This window comes from Mus caroli, unplaced genomic scaffold, assembly GCF_978045245.1.
Source record: "Mus caroli unplaced genomic scaffold, Mus_caroli_1 scaffold_14, whole genome shotgun sequence".
In the NCBI taxonomy this organism is placed as follows: Eukaryota; Metazoa; Chordata; class Mammalia; order Rodentia; family Muridae; genus Mus; species Mus caroli.
In genome coordinates this window covers 25,932,633-25,952,640 of record NW_028227269.1, presented here as the reverse complement: position 1 = coordinate 25,952,640, position 20,008 = coordinate 25,932,633, and positions in this window count along the sequence as shown.

Sequence of the window (20,008 nt, the reverse complement as noted above, 5' to 3'; positions counted from 1 at the left end):
GAAGAGAAGGGGGTTATGCTTACTGTCATGAGACAGAGGTGATTTGACCTATGTGCCTGTATGCGTGAGGGCTTGGCAAAAGCTACACTTGGAGGGAAATGAGACATTAATATCAGCAAATATCATTTTCCCAAAATTTACAAGTGCCAAGGTGGTGAGCCCACTGTGTAATAGAGATGAGCACCATGAACTCTGAATTTAAAAGTGTAGAAATGGTCAGATCTTAGGCTAATGAGACTTCATGAAGATGCAAAACTAGGATTTCCTATTAGGGATATGACTTCATACATGAGGCTCCTCCTTGTAAGTAGAGGTTTGCTAGGGAGCACACATGCAGTTCTGTTCATCTTCAGTGTCAGAGGGGATGTGTATATCATATTTAACAGGGCAATGACCGAAGAAGATGTGGAGAGGAACACACAGGAACCATCTCCCTCTCACCAGAAAGTTTCATCTTGCATATTTTGAGTATTCTCTCACAGTTTTTACTACAACACCATGATAACACTCATTCATTCATTCATTCATTCGTTCACATTCATTCATTCACATTCATTCCTTCACTCATTCATTTAATGCTCATGTTGAACTCAGGGCCACACACTACACAAAGTCTGTATCAACTCATACCTCAAATTCAGGAAAGCATTTCTAAAAAGTGACTTTGAAAGAGGAGTTAGTTATTCTGTGACATGTGCTCCAAGGTATCTTATGCTAAGTATTGGCATCCCCACTTCATAGTGGATTAAGCAAGGAACCTGGAAATAGCACCCAATGTCACATGACTGAAGTAGACCAGTCAGCACATGGGTTCTAGAAACTGAACCCGATGCCTTTTCCAGAGTAGCACATTTTCTTAACCATTAAACCATCTCTCCAGTCTCCTAATTGATAGAAATTGTGTTCCAAATTAAATGTTTTGCCATATCTACACCATCGAAAGTAGCTGACTTGTACTTACAAAGGGTATTATATCAAGATTTAGAAAAATAATAATGGTATCAAAACATAAATAACATGATTAATGAACTTTCATCCCTCTTGACTTACCAGGTGTTCCATACTAGACAGATGAATGGAGAAATGATTTGGTGGTAAATATAGAAAGATTGATGTTTTGTTTTTAACAGTCACATATTACTTTTTGATTATTGATATAGCGGCCTCAACTAGGGAAATTTCTTTCCTTTATTTCCAGACCTAAAGCCAGTTTAGCTCAGGTGAGGTTGGTACTAGCTTTTATGTTGCTTCCTCCTTCCCAGCTCCACTCTCCCCAACTCATGTAGAGTACAGCCTTTATTATCATATTTAATAAAAAATTAAGGCTCACTATTTATTTAACCATCCCAGATCACTTGGATGAGTTTAGCCACTATCCAACATTTTCTTAATGGTGTGAATGCCAGATGTATTGAGATGATGCTCCATACCACACTGTGCATAAACAACATTGTGTCCAGAGTAATTACAGGACCAACAGAAGCTGCAGTTTGTTAATAGATAGCAATTCCTCAAATCTTTATCGTCTGCAGCATCCCTGGCTGAGAAGGGAAAAGCCAAGTTGTGCTATGCTATTGAGGAAATCCAACCCAGGGGAAATCAGAAATCATGCTGAGTTATTGAAAAGATGTGAAATCAGGTGCCTGGCCTGGGTTTAAACTCCAAAGCATACACTGCTAATTCATACTCAAGATGCACTGACAGAGATGAGAATCTGCACAGACAGGCTGGGGCTGTCTCACTGTTATTATATTTCCATAACAATTAATCTTTAATTTGCTCATCTCAAAAATGAGCACTGCTTGACTATGGTAAGGTGAATGTCTGGTTTACTAATATGTAGCCTTTCACCTGGTCTTGACTCCAATGCATTAACATTGGGCTGGTATTGATCAAGGAATGAAGAATATTGTATGCAGAAAATCTTATTAATTCTATGAAAGTGTCATGAAACAACTTTTTCCCCAAAAGAGAAGATCGTGTATTGTACAACAACATTTGAAATGTGTTTTATATGATTGCAACGTGCTTTCCTCATTTATAACATCAAACCTCAAGTAATTTATTTATAGTTGAGGAGAGCTTGATTATTTCTTTCAATTCAGGCATTGTGTTAACACATTAGGGTCAGTATATTCAATGACAACTTGCAGGTCTCTGACACACTCTGTCACTAAGATTCCAGAACTTAGAAATAGAATGTTTTTTTTTTTAACTCAGAAAATAAAGAACTATAAAGTCCTAAGGTTCAAATGCAAGAATCAGATACAAATTGACATTAGTTCACAGGTGACCGTGCATGCACTGGGTACCATGCTGACCTGGGGGCTGGGTGTAGATGTTAAGGGAGGCATAAAGATATGTTATGTTTCTACCACACTGATCTCCAAATTAAAAACGGAAAAACCAACCATTCTTTCTCAACACACTTTCAAGGGACATAGGGCCCTTATAAGCCTTTCTTCCCCCTGCCCCCAATGTCCTAATGGACTAGCACATGAGAAATATGGCTCTAAAAGCCAACTGAATGGACCTTGCCCTATACACTCTGGGAAGCAATATTCTTCCTCCAGGGCATCAGGCTAAGAGCAGAAAAGAGCACTGTTGATCACTTTCGATGGCACTGAAGGGTTGGCAACACAAATGTGTATAACAGGACTAAGAAAGACTTCTGGAAAAGACTGCTAGAAGGAGCAACCTGGTGTCAGTGCCCATGAGACACCATGCCAGCCTACAAGGGGAAGGGATCAAAGCAGCCACTTGGCACCAACATAGCACAGCAAGCCAACAGTACCCAAGGCTCTATTGTTACTCTGGAAGTGTTCATCCTTCAATAGTCATTAGCTTGGAGCATCCATGCTTACACCATCAAGTGCTTAAAGTTTATGTTATGCCTGTAAGTATCTCCTGTTCTCATTTCCCCTAAGTACTACTTGCTTCTGGTCACTTTCTGTTTACATATGTGGTTATGTGTATAATCTTGTTTACATGTGTGGGTCTATTTGTGTGCATGTGTGTGTGTGTGTGAGTTGTATGCATATGTGTGCATCTCCTAATACTGCGGCAGGAATTCTCACTGACCGAGAGCTCATCATATCTGCTAGTTGGGCTAGTAGTCTAGTGATAGATTCCTCTGTCTCTTGCACATTGGGGTTACTGGTGATCTGCCATGTTTACCCATCTTTTATGTGACTTCTCAGGGACTTAAGCTCTGTTCTTTACCCTTGCACAGCAAATGTTTTTAGCTACTATATCCTCTCTCAGCCCTTGTTTACACATTTAAAAAGTATATTCACATTAGTGAGTTTCCTGACTGTGGGTTTTTTTACTGGTTTGTAGTCAAAGCCTTCTTGTAGGTCCAGACATTTGGGGTGTGTCAATGTGTCAGAAGGTAAGCATTTGATATTTCCAGGATGATTTTCTTTCCTCTTCCAGTGGTATTTTCTTCCTGATTTGCTTTCTCCATCTTTAACACCTGAGCCTGGTGAAATGCGAACAGCAGAGAGGACACCATCAGGAGGCTTATCTGTTCTCTGTTTCTACCCCAAGCCTGATTTTGTGGGACTTGGGATATATCGGATTAAATGACAGGTATTAGACTGTGCACAGCAAAGAGTACGTGGTTCTGAAATACTTTAAATTCTGAGATTGAAATAGAATTACTATATGTATCCATTTTTATCTTTCATTTCTCATCTATTTATATTATCTATCTATCTATCTATCTATCTATCTACTATTTATCTATTTATCTATCTATCTATCTATCTATCTCATTCTCCTATTTATCTCTCATCTATCTCTTATATTTCCTTCTTTTGTTCTCTTTCTCTCTCTCTCTCCTATTTATCTCTTGTCTAGATCTTATCATCTATCTATCTATCTATCTATCTATCTATCTATCTATCTATCTATCTATCTACCATGTATCTAGGCATCCACCTATTTGTCTACATACATTTTAAAAATCAATCAAGAGAATCTTGCACTAAGAACTTGCAACTAGAAGAGGGCACAATTCAAATTGCATGCAATCCTACTAGAAATATTTGTAGAAAAAACAATGAATGTACAGACTGGCAAAATTATTTACAAACTATACATGATGGAAGTAATTATTAAAAATATCTAAGTATACTGGCTAGTTTTCTGTGTTAACTAGACACAAGATAGAGTCATCAGAAAGAAAGTTGAGAAAATGTCTTCCTGAGATCGAGCTGTAAGGCATTTTCTCAATTAGTGATCAATAGAAGAAGGTCTGGCTCATTGTGGGTGGTACTGTGCCTCAGCTGGTGGTCCTGGCTTCTATAAGAAAGCAGGCTGAGCAAACCATGGCCATGGAAAGCAAACCAATAACAACACTCCTCCATTGCCTTGCATCAGCTCCTGACTCCTGGATCTTAGCCTGCTTGAGTTCCTATGCTGACTTCCTTCAATAATGAATAATGCTGTGGAAGTATAAGCCAAATAAACCCTTTCTGCCTCAACTTGCCTTTTGGTCATGGAATTTTGACACAGCAGTAGAAACACTGAGACAGGAAGTCACATAAGCCAACAAGGATCAGGGAATTAATCCTGATTTCAAACCATCAATGGCTCAAATGAAAAATGTCAAGGGCGTATATAAATAACAAACATCTATAGAGAAAAATGTTCAACATAAATAATCCTGAGGCAACTGCAAGTTAAAATCACAGGTCTATACTGCTCCACAGCTGTCTTAATAATTATCTTCGGAATGACAGGATTTAACAAGTGTTGGTGACAACGTGTTCAAAAGGGAACCCTAACACATGGGGTAAAATGCAAATGACTTTTTTATTATGGAAACAGTATGGAGATTTCTCAAAAACTGGAAAAAAACTGCCAGATAATGGAGGCATCCAGTGAGTTTCTTGATGTAAGGGAATAAATGAGTATGAGCAACTCACATACCATTGTTCACTGCAGCCCTTCACGGACTCAGCCTGATTCTCCACTGAAGCTGTAGAGTACTCATTATAGAACATGATCAAACCTTAGGAAAAATATGATTTCGTATACAACAGCACATGGCAGTCTAAAAGACACTATACCAAAGGAAATAAGCCAGACACTGAAGGACAGAAACTGTACTTCAGGCACATGTAGAATCTAAGAAATACAAACTCATGGAAACAGAGTTGGACAGTTGATTGCTGGTGCTGAAGGGAAGAGAAACTCAGGGAGATATGTTGAGTAAATGGCATAGAGCTTCACTTACATGGGAAGAACTGGATCCAGAGAGATATGGTCAACTGCATTTTATCAATGAACAGCACAGGGTCGTGTTCTTGGCACTTGCTCTCAGAGAGTCCTTTCAAATTCTGCCATAAAATTAGGTGATGGAATCTCTCTATTCACTGTTCAGTGCTGTGTATATCTTTTAAAAGATCACACTGTGTGCCATGAATATTAAAAACTTGTATTTGTTCATTAATTTTAAAAATTAAGAGCAAGATGTAAGAGTAGTTTTCCCCATTAATTCTTTCCCTACTTGGTCTACATGAGATTGTTTTAATCGGAAATTTAGTTCAGAATATGCAACTTGGGATGGGTCAGGGAGTCAGAGTTGAGTTAGGTAGGTCAAGAAACTAATATGCTTATTTTCTGAGTCTAGATTCTTTTACTGCACAGAAAGAAGTCTTTGTTAAATTTTTTTTTGTCAAAATTTTTTTTTGCCAAAAATGTTAAAATTTTTTATCAAAGGGAGAGTTAATATAGAAAAGGAAGAATGTCAAGATTTCCAGTGTATTTTGAAGTGGAATTGAAAGACACAGCTAGTTCATATCTAGGCCATGTAGATTTTCTAAGCTTGTAGTACTGCCCCTTCCCCTAATATACATCCTTGCCTGTATCACAGAGCCTGATCAGCAGGGGCCTCTGTGTTTGAGAAGCAGAGGTTTTTGTGAGAGGCAAAGACCCAAGAACTGACAATTCATCAGGAGCTGGAGTACTCATACCAAGCTCCTCCCCCACCATGTGAATACTGAATACTTAGTCCTGCAAAGAGAGGACATCAGAAGGATGCTAATGGGACTGCTTCCTTTGTTTGTCATCTCAGGAGACAGTCTGTGGGTACCCACAGGTCTTTAGAGCAGAGCATGTTTGCTGCTTTTGAATCTAGATGAAGCTCTCTTTCTGTCTCTTCTCACTTTAAAATGATGGTTGTTTTCCTTGAAATATAATGGTAGATAGTGTTGGCTGGAAACTCAATGAATAAATTGATCATCTGTGCAAATCTACTTTCTGTGTGAAATCCTAGCACTGCATTAGCAATCAATTATATTCATTGACTATATTTCTATTTCTACCACTGGCCCAATTTCTTCATCATAATGCCAGTTGTGTTCCATATAAGTGTACATAGATGCATGTGGACTTATATATACATGTGATCCCTTAGTGATGGGAAGCAATGTTGCTTTTATTATCTCCCAATACTTATCACAATGTAGTGGTGTCACACCACCTGTGAGTAGATATGTTAGGAAAAGAGTGGAAACAGAACTACCAACATTCTGTTAACAATTTCTGTTAACAAGGGCTAACTTTCATTTTGCTACTCCAAATGTACCTCTCTGGATATAGCTGAAAAACAATTAGGAAAAATATGAACATGCAAAATCAGATTTCAGTTTGCTGTAAACCCACGTGTGAAAGAAATCAATTTAAATTGGTCAAAGGCAGAACAGATGTTAACATTTTGAGTGAAGTTTGATGATATTTGAAGGCTGTGACTATGAAGAAGCTGATGTTTATTAAATCCATATAAATTTTAAAAAGGTTTATGCTTGATTTATGTGCCTCTATGATTAAAAAAATCAGAAAGCTGTGGTTACTATGTATGTAATTATGTATCATCATACATGTGACAGAATAATCCTATACAGAATATAGCAAGGTGCTGGATTTGTTAAGAAAATCAACTAAAATTGATCAAAATTTCCAAAAGACTAGTAATTTTATTATAGCAATAGATTGAGAGAAGCTTCCAGCGTTATGAAATATCTGATAATTTCAAACACTAGAGTTTGCTTGTTACCTATAATCATTTCAACTGTGTGCACTAAACCAACATACATTAAGTAACAATTATAAACACACATGAACATGCATAGCATACAGGGCACAAAGGTTCAGGCCTAATGGAGAAGATGAACAAAACACAAGCAACAGTTGAAGCCAATTGCTTTACTTTCCATATGATAAGAAGGAAGAAGTAAAGAGAAAATGATGCCAAAATCAATCTGATTGAAGTTTGACTTCTCATTTTTTTTTCCTCATCAAGTTGCCATTTTTCCTTACTCAGGGCTGCAGAGATGGCCCAGTGGTTAAAAGCATTGATGTCCTTCCAGTAGACCTGAATTTTGTTCCCAGCACCCACATCTGATTGCTCACTACTTACTGCTTATCACGCTAGCATCAGGGGATCTGTCTGTACAAGCACACACATGACAACTACACTGGCACATACACATATACACAAATAAAAAATCATAAATCTTTAAAAAAGCAAACAAACAAGTAAGTAAGTAAGTAAAGGAAATGTTTTTATTGTCTCTGAAATACTTTTGGTAATTAAAATATTTGCTGTATTGCTCTTTGCTACTGTAAGTATATTCTGTTCTGGCTTCTACCATTCATGACGTGAAACATGCGGTCACTAAATTATTAGCCACGAAACTGAAGAGTCTACTTACTAGTATGCCATCTTGATTTTTTTTTAGCCTTCAGTTTCAGGAAATATTTTTTACAATATGTGTAATCCAGGATTTCTTTCTCTTGTTCCTGGTTAGGATCTCTGTGAATATTGAAGAATATATGGTTATATTTTGGAGCAACTTTGGAAGTTTCAGCCCTGTTTCTTTAACAACTTCCATTTCCCCTGAAGCCTCCTTTTTCCAAAATCCCATGACGTAGATAGACATTGTCTGTTGCAGGTGTTCTGAGGCCCGAGGCTCTGCTTTGGGAGTGGGTTTCTCTGGCACAGACATTATGCTGCCAAGCCCAATCAGTGATTTCTTTTTATTGCCTATTTTCAATTCCTAAAAATTTCAGACTATTCTACTAGTTATTTTCTCTTTCAAGTTTCTTGGCAACACATTCAAAATTAAATTTTTGTATTTGCTTCTTGAGTATCTTTAGAATTGTTGCCTTTGTTTCTTTGCTTGAGAATCTAACGTCTTTGCAATTTGAATTCTGTGGGACCGTGGAAGGCAACCTGTGTTCTGGTTGAGCTAGGTTCAAACTCTGGTGACTCAACATATTAATCTGCAAGGGATGGAAGACCCATTTGCCGTACTCCCAGACATAGGCTCCTAACATGAGGACCCAGTTCCATAATTCTCTGGCCAGAGGGGAAGCGGGAGAGGGAGGGGGAGATCAAAGGAAGACCCAGTTTTTTTTAACTAGGTCACTTACTGTCTTGGGCACTCTGGAGTTCCAATGTAGGTCTCTGTGTGAGGGTACACTTTAGCTGGTTCTGTCTCATGTGGATGGCACAACTATCCTCTGCTACCACCTGTGGGGCACCGGGCATGGTGAAATAAAGGGGTGTGAGAGACCCTTGTCCCACCAGAGCTTGGAGAGACTGCTGTGGGAACTCCACAGAACCACCATGGGATGGGCCTCAGGCCTCACAAGCTGCAGAAACCTCCTCCGAGGGTGGGGTGGGGGGTGGAGAAGGCACAGTCTTGGACACCACAGACCACTGGGTACCACAGAAGAGTTGGTTTTGGGTTTCCTGGGCTGCACAGGGCCAGGGGTGACAGGTTTTTGTTCTCAGACATCCCAGGCTGTTGGATGTCATGGAAGAGCTGAGAATACACCCTCAGCGGATTCTGGCCCAGTGGCCAAAGGGAGGGTAGGGGGAGAGCTCTAGTAGGTTACCACAGGGACAGGAGAGTCTGGCTAGCTCAGGCTGGTAGCTGGCGGCTGCTTGGGTTGGCTTACAGCTGTGGCTGGAGCACAGGAAGATCTCCCTGAGGGAGGTTAGATGCACAGCTGTTTAGAGGGAAGTCTTCTCCTTTGCTCTAGCATGGCAGATCTTGATGAGCAGAGACAGTCCATGGTTTTAGAGCTTTATTATAGAAAAGCAGAGAGACAGAGAAGAGTAAAGAGGCAGAGGGGGCCATGGACACGAGGAGAGAGGGAAGAAGGGAAGGGGAGAGAGGGAGCAAGAGGGCTAGAGAGAAAGCAAGAGAAGCAAGAGAGGCAACAGAGACAGGAGGGGCCAAGCAGCCCCTTTTATAGTAGGCTGGGCTACCTTGCTGTTGCAGAGTAACTGTGGGGAGGAGGAAATCTGGCTATTGCCAGGTAAGTGTGGGGGTGGGGTCTGAACAACCTACATGACTGATAGCCACAGAATGATGGAGTTGAGGGCTCATGATGTCAGGTATTTGTGTCTGGGGGCATAGCTCACTGTTCTGTCCCTTGTAGAATTTTCTATTGGGTCTCCAGAGTAAGCCTCACTCAACCAGAACAGACTGCCTTTCATGGTCCACAGAGTTCATTGGGAGTTGTGCACTGATTTTCTTTACATGCTTGAGATGAAGCATCTGTCAATGCTGGGCATCTTCAGGTTGCATCCTGTATATTTCAGGTATTACATTGTGAATCTCTAATTCTTATTTAGTTTTGATTTACTAAGAAATCAATTGGCCTAGCTCCAGCTATAACTTCTAACCTGCCAGCTGTGGACCTAACCCTAACCTGCTGTCTCTGACTTCTGGATTGCGTTTTCAAAGGTTCTGTAGTGTAATATGGGTATTTTCCATATATAGTTGTCCAGGATGTATCCCATCATCTCTTTTGTCAAAATCATTTTGTGTTAACTATGTATGGCCATGGACTTATATGGAACCCATGTCTCAGGGTTACCATGCCACATTTCTCCTTGGCTAAGGACACTTCCTGAGGACCTAGTGGTGTTCCTTTTTGTGCTTAATTGGGAACTGGACTTTCCTGATGGCGTCCATTATTATGCTAGGTCAAATTTCCTGTAACCCGGCTTGCTCATGTCCCTGCAATGGGATAACAGAGAGAAGGTATGGCATGAGAGCCACAAATGTTCTCTGTATAGAAAAGGTGGACCCTCCCCAGAAATTTACATCAAGCAAAGTAAATATTATGGAGATCTTGGATTCATGGAAGTGGCCCAATTTTCAGATAATCTACTTTCTTTAGTCAAAAAATAAGAAGTACATAAGCATACAGTTATTAGTTTTTAGCTTCAGGAAATATAATGTCACTTAACACTAGCTTAAAATACATAATGTTGACCTAGTTTTATTATCTACACCCTCCACTCACATGACGTCATTTGCCTGAATTAAATTTCACAGTCATCTTTTGTTAGATGTAAAATTAAACCTCTTTGAATCTCTTAAAATATTTCCAGCACGTACACAATAAATTCTAGAAAAATCTCAGGGCTTTCAGTAAATTTTCCCCTTTCAATTTGAACCCCTGTCTGTGTGGAGAAGGAAAGAGATCTATTCACATGCAGAAGCCATCATCTATTCAGCTGTGACTTACCTTATTCATGAAAATTTCAGTGCAACGTTTTATCGATATTATTCACATAACCTTAAATTTTATTTGTATATATTAATATCTGAATCCATTATGCTCATTTTCAGACTGTTATTTATTTGAAATAAAAATATAGAGTTCACAGAGTCCACACTGCAGGGTCTGCTGGAGAATATGTATATGATTTTTGGAAGAGCATAAAAAAAAACCCAAAGTTCTCCTAATTAGTCCCTTAGAGAATCTTTAAAACAAACAAAAGTGTAAAATTTAATCCCCCTGGTGTCATTTAACAGCATCCTAGTAAAATGTTATGTGCTCCAATGGAGTCTGAAAGCTCAGGCAGGCAAGTTATAGGGCTGTAATCTGGAGGCTGGCAAAGCTGGATGCTTGAGAAAACATTACATAGGAGAAGAGGGGCACTGGGAGAACTGGTCACCACAACCATTCTCTCTCTCTCTCTCTCTCTCTCTCTCTCTCTCTCTCTCTCTCTCTCTCTCTCTCTCTCTCTCCCTCTCCCTCTCCCTCTCCCTCTCCCTCTCTCCCTCTCCCTCTCCCTCTCCCTCTCCCTCTCCCTCTCCCTCTCTCTCTCTCTCTCTCTCTCTCTCTCTCTCTCTCTCTCTCTCTCTCTCACACACACACACACACACACACACACTTCACTCACTATTCTTCTACTTAATGGAGTTTGAACTGAAATGAAACACACTCCTTTCATCTCTAAAAGCACGATCCAATAAGAGAGTGGCTACAAAGGGAACTAGGCACCAGATTCTTTACACTCTTAATCTAGTCTTAGGACATGAGTAAGAACAGCAGAAGCAGCAGCAGCAGCAGCAGCAGCAGCAGCAGCAGCAGCAGCCAGAAAACACTGGTTTCTGTTTCTTCAGCTTTGCTTGTAAATATGGAGGACACGTATGTGTAGTGGGCAGGGCCTGGCTGATGGCATGCTGCCTGCATGGCCTGCAGAGGGCAGGGCCTGGCTGCAGTAGGAGAACGTTTTTTGTCAGTGATAGCTTTGCCTCAATTGATCCTGGTTTCCATGACAGCCAATCTCAATAATTTGAGCTTTCCACAGCAGGGATTTTAAGGGTCAAATTATTCTTTAAATTACCTGGTTTCCCATCCCAGGGCAATCACCTTGCATATTGGCTGTTTGAATGCTGAGATTGCCTCTTTATGAGAGGATATTGAAAATGCTTTCCCACAGAACTATTAGCATATCAAAATCCATGCCCACAAACTCCTCAGGGATTCTTCTCCCAACCTCCATCTGCATGGAATGGACTTCTGAAGTGATTGCATTGCTGCTGAAGGTTTTGCGAAAGTCAAGGGTGTGTTTTCGTTTATAAAGAGAATGAAGAAAGCATCTTGGAGAAAACTGCCATGAAGACCTGTCTAGTGGTCTGTCTATTTCTTTATCTGCCCCAGGGCTACTTTACAAATCACGATTCTTTGGTATGAATCATCTAGCTTGCTTCCAGCTCATTTGGTACACAGAAACTATGATTAACCTTTCTATGTAGCAATGCTCCATACCATAAACAGAATTATAAGTGGTTTGTTAAATACTGTAGCCATTTCTAGACATCTTGCATTAAACAACAGAGGCAAAATAAGTAAGGCATATTCTTTTTTTTTTTGTTTTGTTTTGGTTTCTTTTTGTTGTTGTTTTTTCGAGGCAGGGTTTCTCTGTATAGCCCTGGCTGTCCTGGAACTCACTTTGTAGACCAGGCTGGCCTCGAACTCGGAAATCCACCTGCCTCTGCCTCCCGAGTGCTGGGATTAAAGGCGTGAGCATATTCTAAAGAATTGTTTATTGTAGGAAGGAGGAAATGAAGTACTTTACATACTGGAATGTTTTACTGAAGCTCTGACTGTGATGTGAATCACAGTTTAATTGAACAAGAAACTGTAGGTTTCTCAAGCAGACTTCTGTGCTGTGGAGGCGGCATGCTAATCACTCCTTCAAGTGCATACATCTCATGCACTGTCCATGGAATGCATTGCATTTCAGACCTCAGAATCCTGACAAGAAGGATTTCAATGGAGTCCTATTGCCAAGATTTTCTAATCTCTGATGTTTGAGTCTGTGCCTGAGCCATAGGACAAGAACTTTGCAGTTTAATACAAAGTCCTGAAGACATAAAATATTCATGCAAACTGAATCAAAAGCAACATGAACAGTTGTACTTAAATGAGATGAAAAGATTTTAAAAGTAATAAAGAGATAAGGGAGGATATTACATGAGGCCAGTTTTGTAAGAAGCAAGTTTATCATATATGTGCCCAAGCAAGTATATAAAGCTAATATTTATGAAGGCAAAGAAGAAACTAATTTCCATACAAAAGCAGATGACTTCATCCAGACAATTTCAAGAAGTTCAATAAAGAATGGGAAGTACTAATGGAAATCATGAGAAAATGGACCTGAGAGGAAACTCCTCTCAATGATCCAGAACATACATATTTTCCACTAACACACAGGACATCATACATGATGGGTCAATTAATAATCCACACAAGAAATCTTCACAAATTATAATAAATTCAAAATTTTTTGAGCATCTTTTCGAATCACCAATGCAATGAAACTAGAAATCTCTCAATAAAAATACATACTGGCTCTGTGTTGTCCTTTGACCTACCCACACACACACACACACACACACACACATACACACACACACACACACACACAATGTAATTGTAAGAAGGAGTCTTAGCTACAAAGGAAACAGTGATAGTTGTTAAATATTCAACCAAATGAAAATTTAATAGTAAAAATTCTTACAAAACGACGACAGAAAAGAAAATAGGTAGAAGAACTAAAGATAATTAGGGCATGGTCCACTTTAAACAACCAAGTCAGCTGTGCCTAGGCTGGCATTTGTGTTCTCTTAGAGTCTGCATGACCTCTGTCCAGTCTCTTTTGGTTTTCATAGTTTCTGTTGAGAAGTCTGGTGTAATTCTGATAGGTCTACCTTTGTATGTTATTTGGCCGTTTTTCCCTTGCAGCTTTTAGTATTCTTTCTTTGTTCTGTGCATTTAGTGTTTTGATTATAGTGTGACTAGGGGGCTTTTTTTTCTGGTTCCATTTATTTGGTGTTCTATTGGCTTCTTGTACCTTTATGGTCATTTCCTTCTTTCTTTTCTTTTCCTTTCTTTTCCTTTCCTTTCCTTTTTCCTTTTTCCTCTTTTTCCCTTTTTCCTTTTTTCCTCCTTTCCTTTCCTTTCCTTTCCTTTCCTTTCCTTTCCTTTCCTTTCCTTTCCTTTCCTTTCCTTTCCTTTCCTTTCCTTTCCTTTCCTTTCCTTTCCCCTTTCCTTTCCTCTCCTCTTTCTTCTCCTCTTTCCTCTCTCTCCTCTTTCCTCTCCTCTCCTCTTTCTTTCCTCTCCTCTTTCCTCTCCTCTTTCCTCTCTCCTCTTTCCCCTCCTCTTTCCTCTCCTCTTTCCTCTCCTCTTTCCCCTCCTCTTTCCTCTCCTCTTTCCTCTCCTCTTTCCCCTCCTCTCCTCTCCTCTTTCTTTTCCCCTTTCTTTCTTTCTTTCTTTCTTTCTTTCTTTCTTTCTTTCTTTCTTTCTTTCTTTCTTTCCTTCCTTCCTTTTTTTCTTTCTTTCTTCCTTCCTTCCTTCCTTTCTTTCTTTCTTTCTTTCTTTCTTTCTTTCTTTCTTTCTTTCTTTCTTTCTTTCTTTCTTTCTTTCTTGTTTGTTTGAGACAGGGTTTCTCTGTGTAGACCTGACTGTCCTGAAACTCACTCTGCAGACCAGAATGGCCTTGAACTCAGAGATCCTCCTACCTCTGCTTCCCTCTAATCCCCTGCTGGGATTAATGGCATGTGCCACCACTGCCTGCCTGGCCATCTCTTTCTTTAGGTTGAGGAAGTTTTCTTCTATGATTTTGTTAAAGACATTTTTAGGTCCTTTGAGCTGGGAATCTTCGTTCTCCTCTATTCCAATTATTCTTAGATTTGGTATTTTTATTGTGTCCTGAATTTCCTAGATACTTTGGGTTAGGAGGTTTTTTTGTGTTTTGAATTTTCTTTGACAGTTGTGTCAATCTCTTCTACGGTATCTTCCACACCTGAGATTCTCTTTTCTATCTCTTGTATTCTGTTGGTGATACTTAATCTGTAATTCCTGGCCTCTTTGCTAGGTATTTCATTTCCAGGTTTGCCATTTGTGTTTCCTTTATTGTTTCTACTTCCCTTTTTAGGTCTTGGATCGCTTTATTCAATACCTTCTCCTGTTTACCTGTGTTTTCCTGTATTTCTTTCAGTGAGTTATTGATATTCTCCTTAAGGACTCTATTATCTTCATGAGATACAATTTTAGGACCGATTCCTGATTTTCAGGCATATTGGTGTATTTAGGGCTTGCTTTAGTGGGAGAACTGGGTTCTGATGATCCCCACATATATTGCCCGCGCTTTTGTTCCCCCTGGTAAGAACACGCTCAGGGCAACCGGAATCTTCTGCGGCACAAGCTTTATTGCTTACCCCTTCAGGAGCCAGTGGAGAAGAGAGCCAGAGAAAGAGAGAGAGAGAGATAGAGATAGAGAGATCCCGAATGGCAGAAACCCATCCCTTTTATGGAGGACTGTCCTCCGCCTCGGACGTGTTGCTCCCTGATTGGCTGCAGCCCATCGGCTGGAGTTGTCGTCACGGGGAAGGCAGAGCACATGGGGTGGGAAGCTACCCCGGCACATGCGCAGCTTGCTTGTTTACTACTTAGAACACAGGTGCCAGTGCCATCAGCGCCATCTTGTAATGGCCAATGTGAGGGCGGCTCCTTACACACATATATTGGCTTCTTTTGCTTCTCACCATCTGGATATCCCTGGTGTTTGCTGATCTGTGTGATTCTATCTGAAGTCTGCCTCTTTTGTCCCTGGGTTGCTTCAGGTCTCCCAGTAGACCTGAGGCCCTGGTTTTAGCAGACCACCGGTAGGACCTTCCAATGGGAGCCCTTCAGAGGGGCAGAGAAGCTGCTGATCTGTTGCCCTGGATGCAGTAGATCTCCTGGAAAGCCTTCAGACTGTTAGATTTTCAGTGGAACAGTCAAGTTGTTGTCCTGTGTAAAGTTGTTCTCAGGGGGCTGGGAGTGGCTACAGACTGTGGATTCTGTTTCACTGTGTACAGCAAAACTCCAGGGAGACTTTCGGTCTGTCAGGTCAATTGCCCTGCATCCTTCAAGCTGTGGTGTCAACTGCTCTGAGTGGAATGGATCCTCTAGGCTGGGTCAGGTCATGGTTTCTTCATGGGAGCAGACAAACTAGCAGTCTGTCCCAGCAGAAAGGACCAGGCTGAAGGGGCAGAAGGGGCAGAAGGGGAGTGGTATTCAGGGGGTGGGGTGGGGCTGGGGTTTTGGTGGGTGATGGGTCCTAAGTGCACCAGGCTTCCAGCAGCAGCTCTGGGACTTCCAGTGTGGGGTTCTTACCAACTTCTCTGAGTGCAGTGGATTCTCAAGGATGGGCTAGGATATGATTTTACAGGAGCATACCAGAATCACATGATCATCTCCTTAGATTCAGAAAAAGCATTTAACAAAATACAACACCCCTTCATACTAAAAGTATTGGAGAGATCAGGAATTCAAGGCCCATACCTAAACCTAATAAAAGCAATTTACTTCAAACCAACAGTCAATATCAAATTAAATGGAGACATAATTGAAGTAGTCCCACTAAAATCAGGGGCAAGACAAGGATGCTCACTCTTCTCATATCTATTCAATATGGTACTCAAAGTGCTAGATAGAATAAGACAACAAAAAGAGATCAAGGGAATACAAATTGGCAAAGAAGAAATAAAGATATCACTATTTGCAGATGATATGGTATTATACATAAGGGACTCCATAAATTCTACTAGAAAACTCCAGCTGTTAAGCAACTTCAGTAAAGTGGCTGGATATAAAATTAACTCAAATAAATCAGTAGCATTCCTTTATACAAATGATAAACAGGGTGAGAAAGAAATTAGGGAAACAACTTCTTTCAAGACAGCCACAAATAATATAAAATACCTTGAGGTAACTCTAACCAAACAAGTGAAAGACTTGTATGACAATAACTTCAAGTCTCTCAAGAAAGAAATCAAAGAAGATCTCAGAAAATGGAGAGATCTCCCATGTTCATGGAATGGCAGAATTAATATACTAAAAAATGGCCATCTACAAATTCAATGCAATCCCCATCAAAATCTCAACACAAATCTTCAAAGACCTGGAAAGAGCAATTCTCAAATTCATCTGGGTTATTTTCCAGGCCAAAATCACAGAATAGCAAAAACAATTCTTAACAATAAAAGAATGGCTGGGAGAATCACCATCCCTGACCTCAAGCTTTACTACAGAACAATAGTGATAAAAACTGCATGGTATTAGTCCAGAGACATGTTAACCAATAAAATAGAATTGAAGACACAGAAATAAAACCACACACTTATGGACACTTGATCTTTGACAAAGACACCAAAAATATACAATGGAAAAAAGAAAGCATCTTCAATAAATGCTGCTGGTCTATCCGACTGTCTGTATGTAGGAGAATGAAAATAGACACATATTTGTCACCTTGTAAAAAGCTCAAGTCCAAGTGGATCAAGGATCTCAACATAAAACCAGATACACTGAATATAATAGAAGAGAAAGAGGGAAAGAACCTTGAATTCATTGGCACAGGGGCAATTTCCTAAACAGAACTCTAATGACTCATGCTCTAAGATCAAGAATTGATAAATGGGACCTCATGAAACTGGAAAGCTCTGTAAGGCAAAGGACATAGTCAACAAGACAAATCGGCAACCTACAGATTGGGAAGAAATCTTCACTAACCTCACATCTGATAGACAACTAATATCCAAAATATATAAAGAACTCGAGAAGCTAACCACCAAAAATCCAAATAACCCAATCAAAAAATGGGGTATAGAATGAAACTGAGATTTCACGACTAAGGAATCTCAAATGCCCCAGATGCACTTAAATGTTCAAAGTCCGTACTGATCAGAGAAATGCAAATCTTTTTTTCTTTGTAGAGTTATTTCACTTTCCTTTTTGTCTTTTCTTTTATTAGATATTTTCTTTATTTAAATTTCAACTGCTATCCTGAAAGTTCCCTATATCCTCCTCCCACCCTGCAAATCAAAATGACCCTGAGATTCCTCCTTATACCAATCACAATGGCTAAGATCAAAACCTCAGGTGACAACACATGTTGGTGAGGATGTGGAGAAAGAGAAACACTACTCCATGACTGGTGGAATTGCAAACTGGTACAACCACTGTGCAAATCAATCTGGAGGTTCCTCAGAAAATTGGAAGACCCTGAAGACCCAGCAATACCACTCTTGGGCATATACCTAAAAGATGCCCCACCATGCCACAGGAGCACATGCTTCAGTATGTTCATAGTAGCCTTATTTGTGATATCCAGAAGCTGAAAATAACCCAGATGTACCATGACAGAAAAATGGATACAGAAAATGTGGTTCATTTATACAATGGAATACTACTCAGCTATCAAGAATGAGGACATCCTGAGTTTTGCAGGCAAATGGATGGAAAAGCAAAATATCAACCTGAATGAGGTAGCTCAGACTCACAGTGACATGCATGACATGTACTCACTAGCAAATGGATATTAGCCAAAAAAAAAAAAGTACAGAATATTCAAGATACAGTCCACAGAACTCAAAAAGGTCAACAAGCTATAGAGCCCAAGTAAGGATGCCTCAGCTCACTTGGGAGGGAGTAAAAAGCAATCACAAGTGATAAGAGAGGGAGGGACCTGGGAGGGAAAGTGGACAGGAATTGGGTGGAGAGGGGAACCTGATCTGGTATTGGATGAGGGCAAAGGACTGAAGCCCTGAGGGCCAGCAGAAAGAATGGAAACAGGCAACTGAGGGTGATAGGAGGTTGCAGGGACCCTCCAGTATGCACCAGAGACCTGGGAAATGGGGAGGATCCTTAGATGAAATGCATAACAGTAGGGAGAGGGAACTTATTGAGCCCACCTCCAGCAGGAAGACAGGGCATCAAATGAGGAAGGGGGTTGCCATCATACAGTCAAAACTCTGACCCATATTTGTTCCTGTCTGAAAGAACTGCAGGGATTGGAAATGGAGAGGAGCCTGAGGAAAAGAAGGAACAGCAACAGGCCCAAAGTGGGATCCAGCTCATGGGGAGGTCCCAAGGCCTGACACTATTACTGAGGCTCTTGAGTGCTCACAAAGAGGGACCTATCATGCATGACTGCCCTCAAAAAGACCCAAAAAGCAGCTGAGAGAGTCAAATGCAGATATTCGCACCCAACCAATGGACAGAAGCTGCTGACTCCTGTGGTTGAATTAGAGATAAGCTGGGAGAAGCTGAGGAGGAGGGCAACCCAGTAGGAGGACCAGCAGTCTCAATTAATCTGAACCCCCAAGATCTCTCAAACACTGGACTACCAAAAAAGTAGCATACACCAGCTGATATGAGGCCCCCAACACATATAGAGCAGCAGACTGCCAGGTCTGTGTTCAATCAGAGATGATGCACATAACCTTCAAGAGACTGGAGGCTCCAGGGAGTTTAGAGGTCAGGTGGGGTGGGGGTGGGGCTTGGGGACATCCTTGTGGAGACAGTGGCAGGAGGAGGTATGGGATGTGGAATAGTCAGAGGGTGGACCAGGAGGGGAATAAAGTCTGGAGTATATAAAAAACATAAGTAAAAGATCAAAAAAAGATAAAGAAAACATAGTATACACATGCAAATAGGCTAACACAGATTTAGTAGGATTGGGTACAATCTAATAACGATTTTCGATTTTTAAAAAATGTCAGCATGCTATATCTGTACCTGACCAAGTCATTTCCAGAGCAAACTATGTTCTCAGTGCTGTGGAATATAAAAGAACACATGGTGTTTTAGTTAAGGTCTTTTTGCTGTGAAGATACCCCATGACCATGGCAACTCTTATAAAGAAAAAACATTTAATTGGGGATGAGTTACAGGTCAGAGGTTTAGTCCATTATTATCATGGCAGGAAGCACAGCAAAGAGCAGGTGCTGGAAGGTACTGAGAGTTTTACAGCCTGACTCCAGGCAGCAAAAGAAGACCGTGTCACACTGGAAGTAGCTAGTACATATGAGGCCTCAAAGCCTTCCCCAACAGTGACACACTTCCTCCAGCAAGGCCACATTCCCTATGTGCCAAGCATTCATACATATGAGTGTATGGGCAGCCATACTTAATTCAAGCCACCACACATGCTATGTTGGTGAGCACAAACATAGAGTGAATAAGTTAAAGCAGTTAACCCTGTACATATAGTCAACATCTACACTTGGCAACTCAGTAAATCAGGACTAACATAAATGATTCAAACAGCTCTACCAACCAAGGTGACATAACCATATAGTTATTGTGAATATGGGATATTTCTAAGCTAAATTATTTCCTTCTTTCTTCCTTCCCT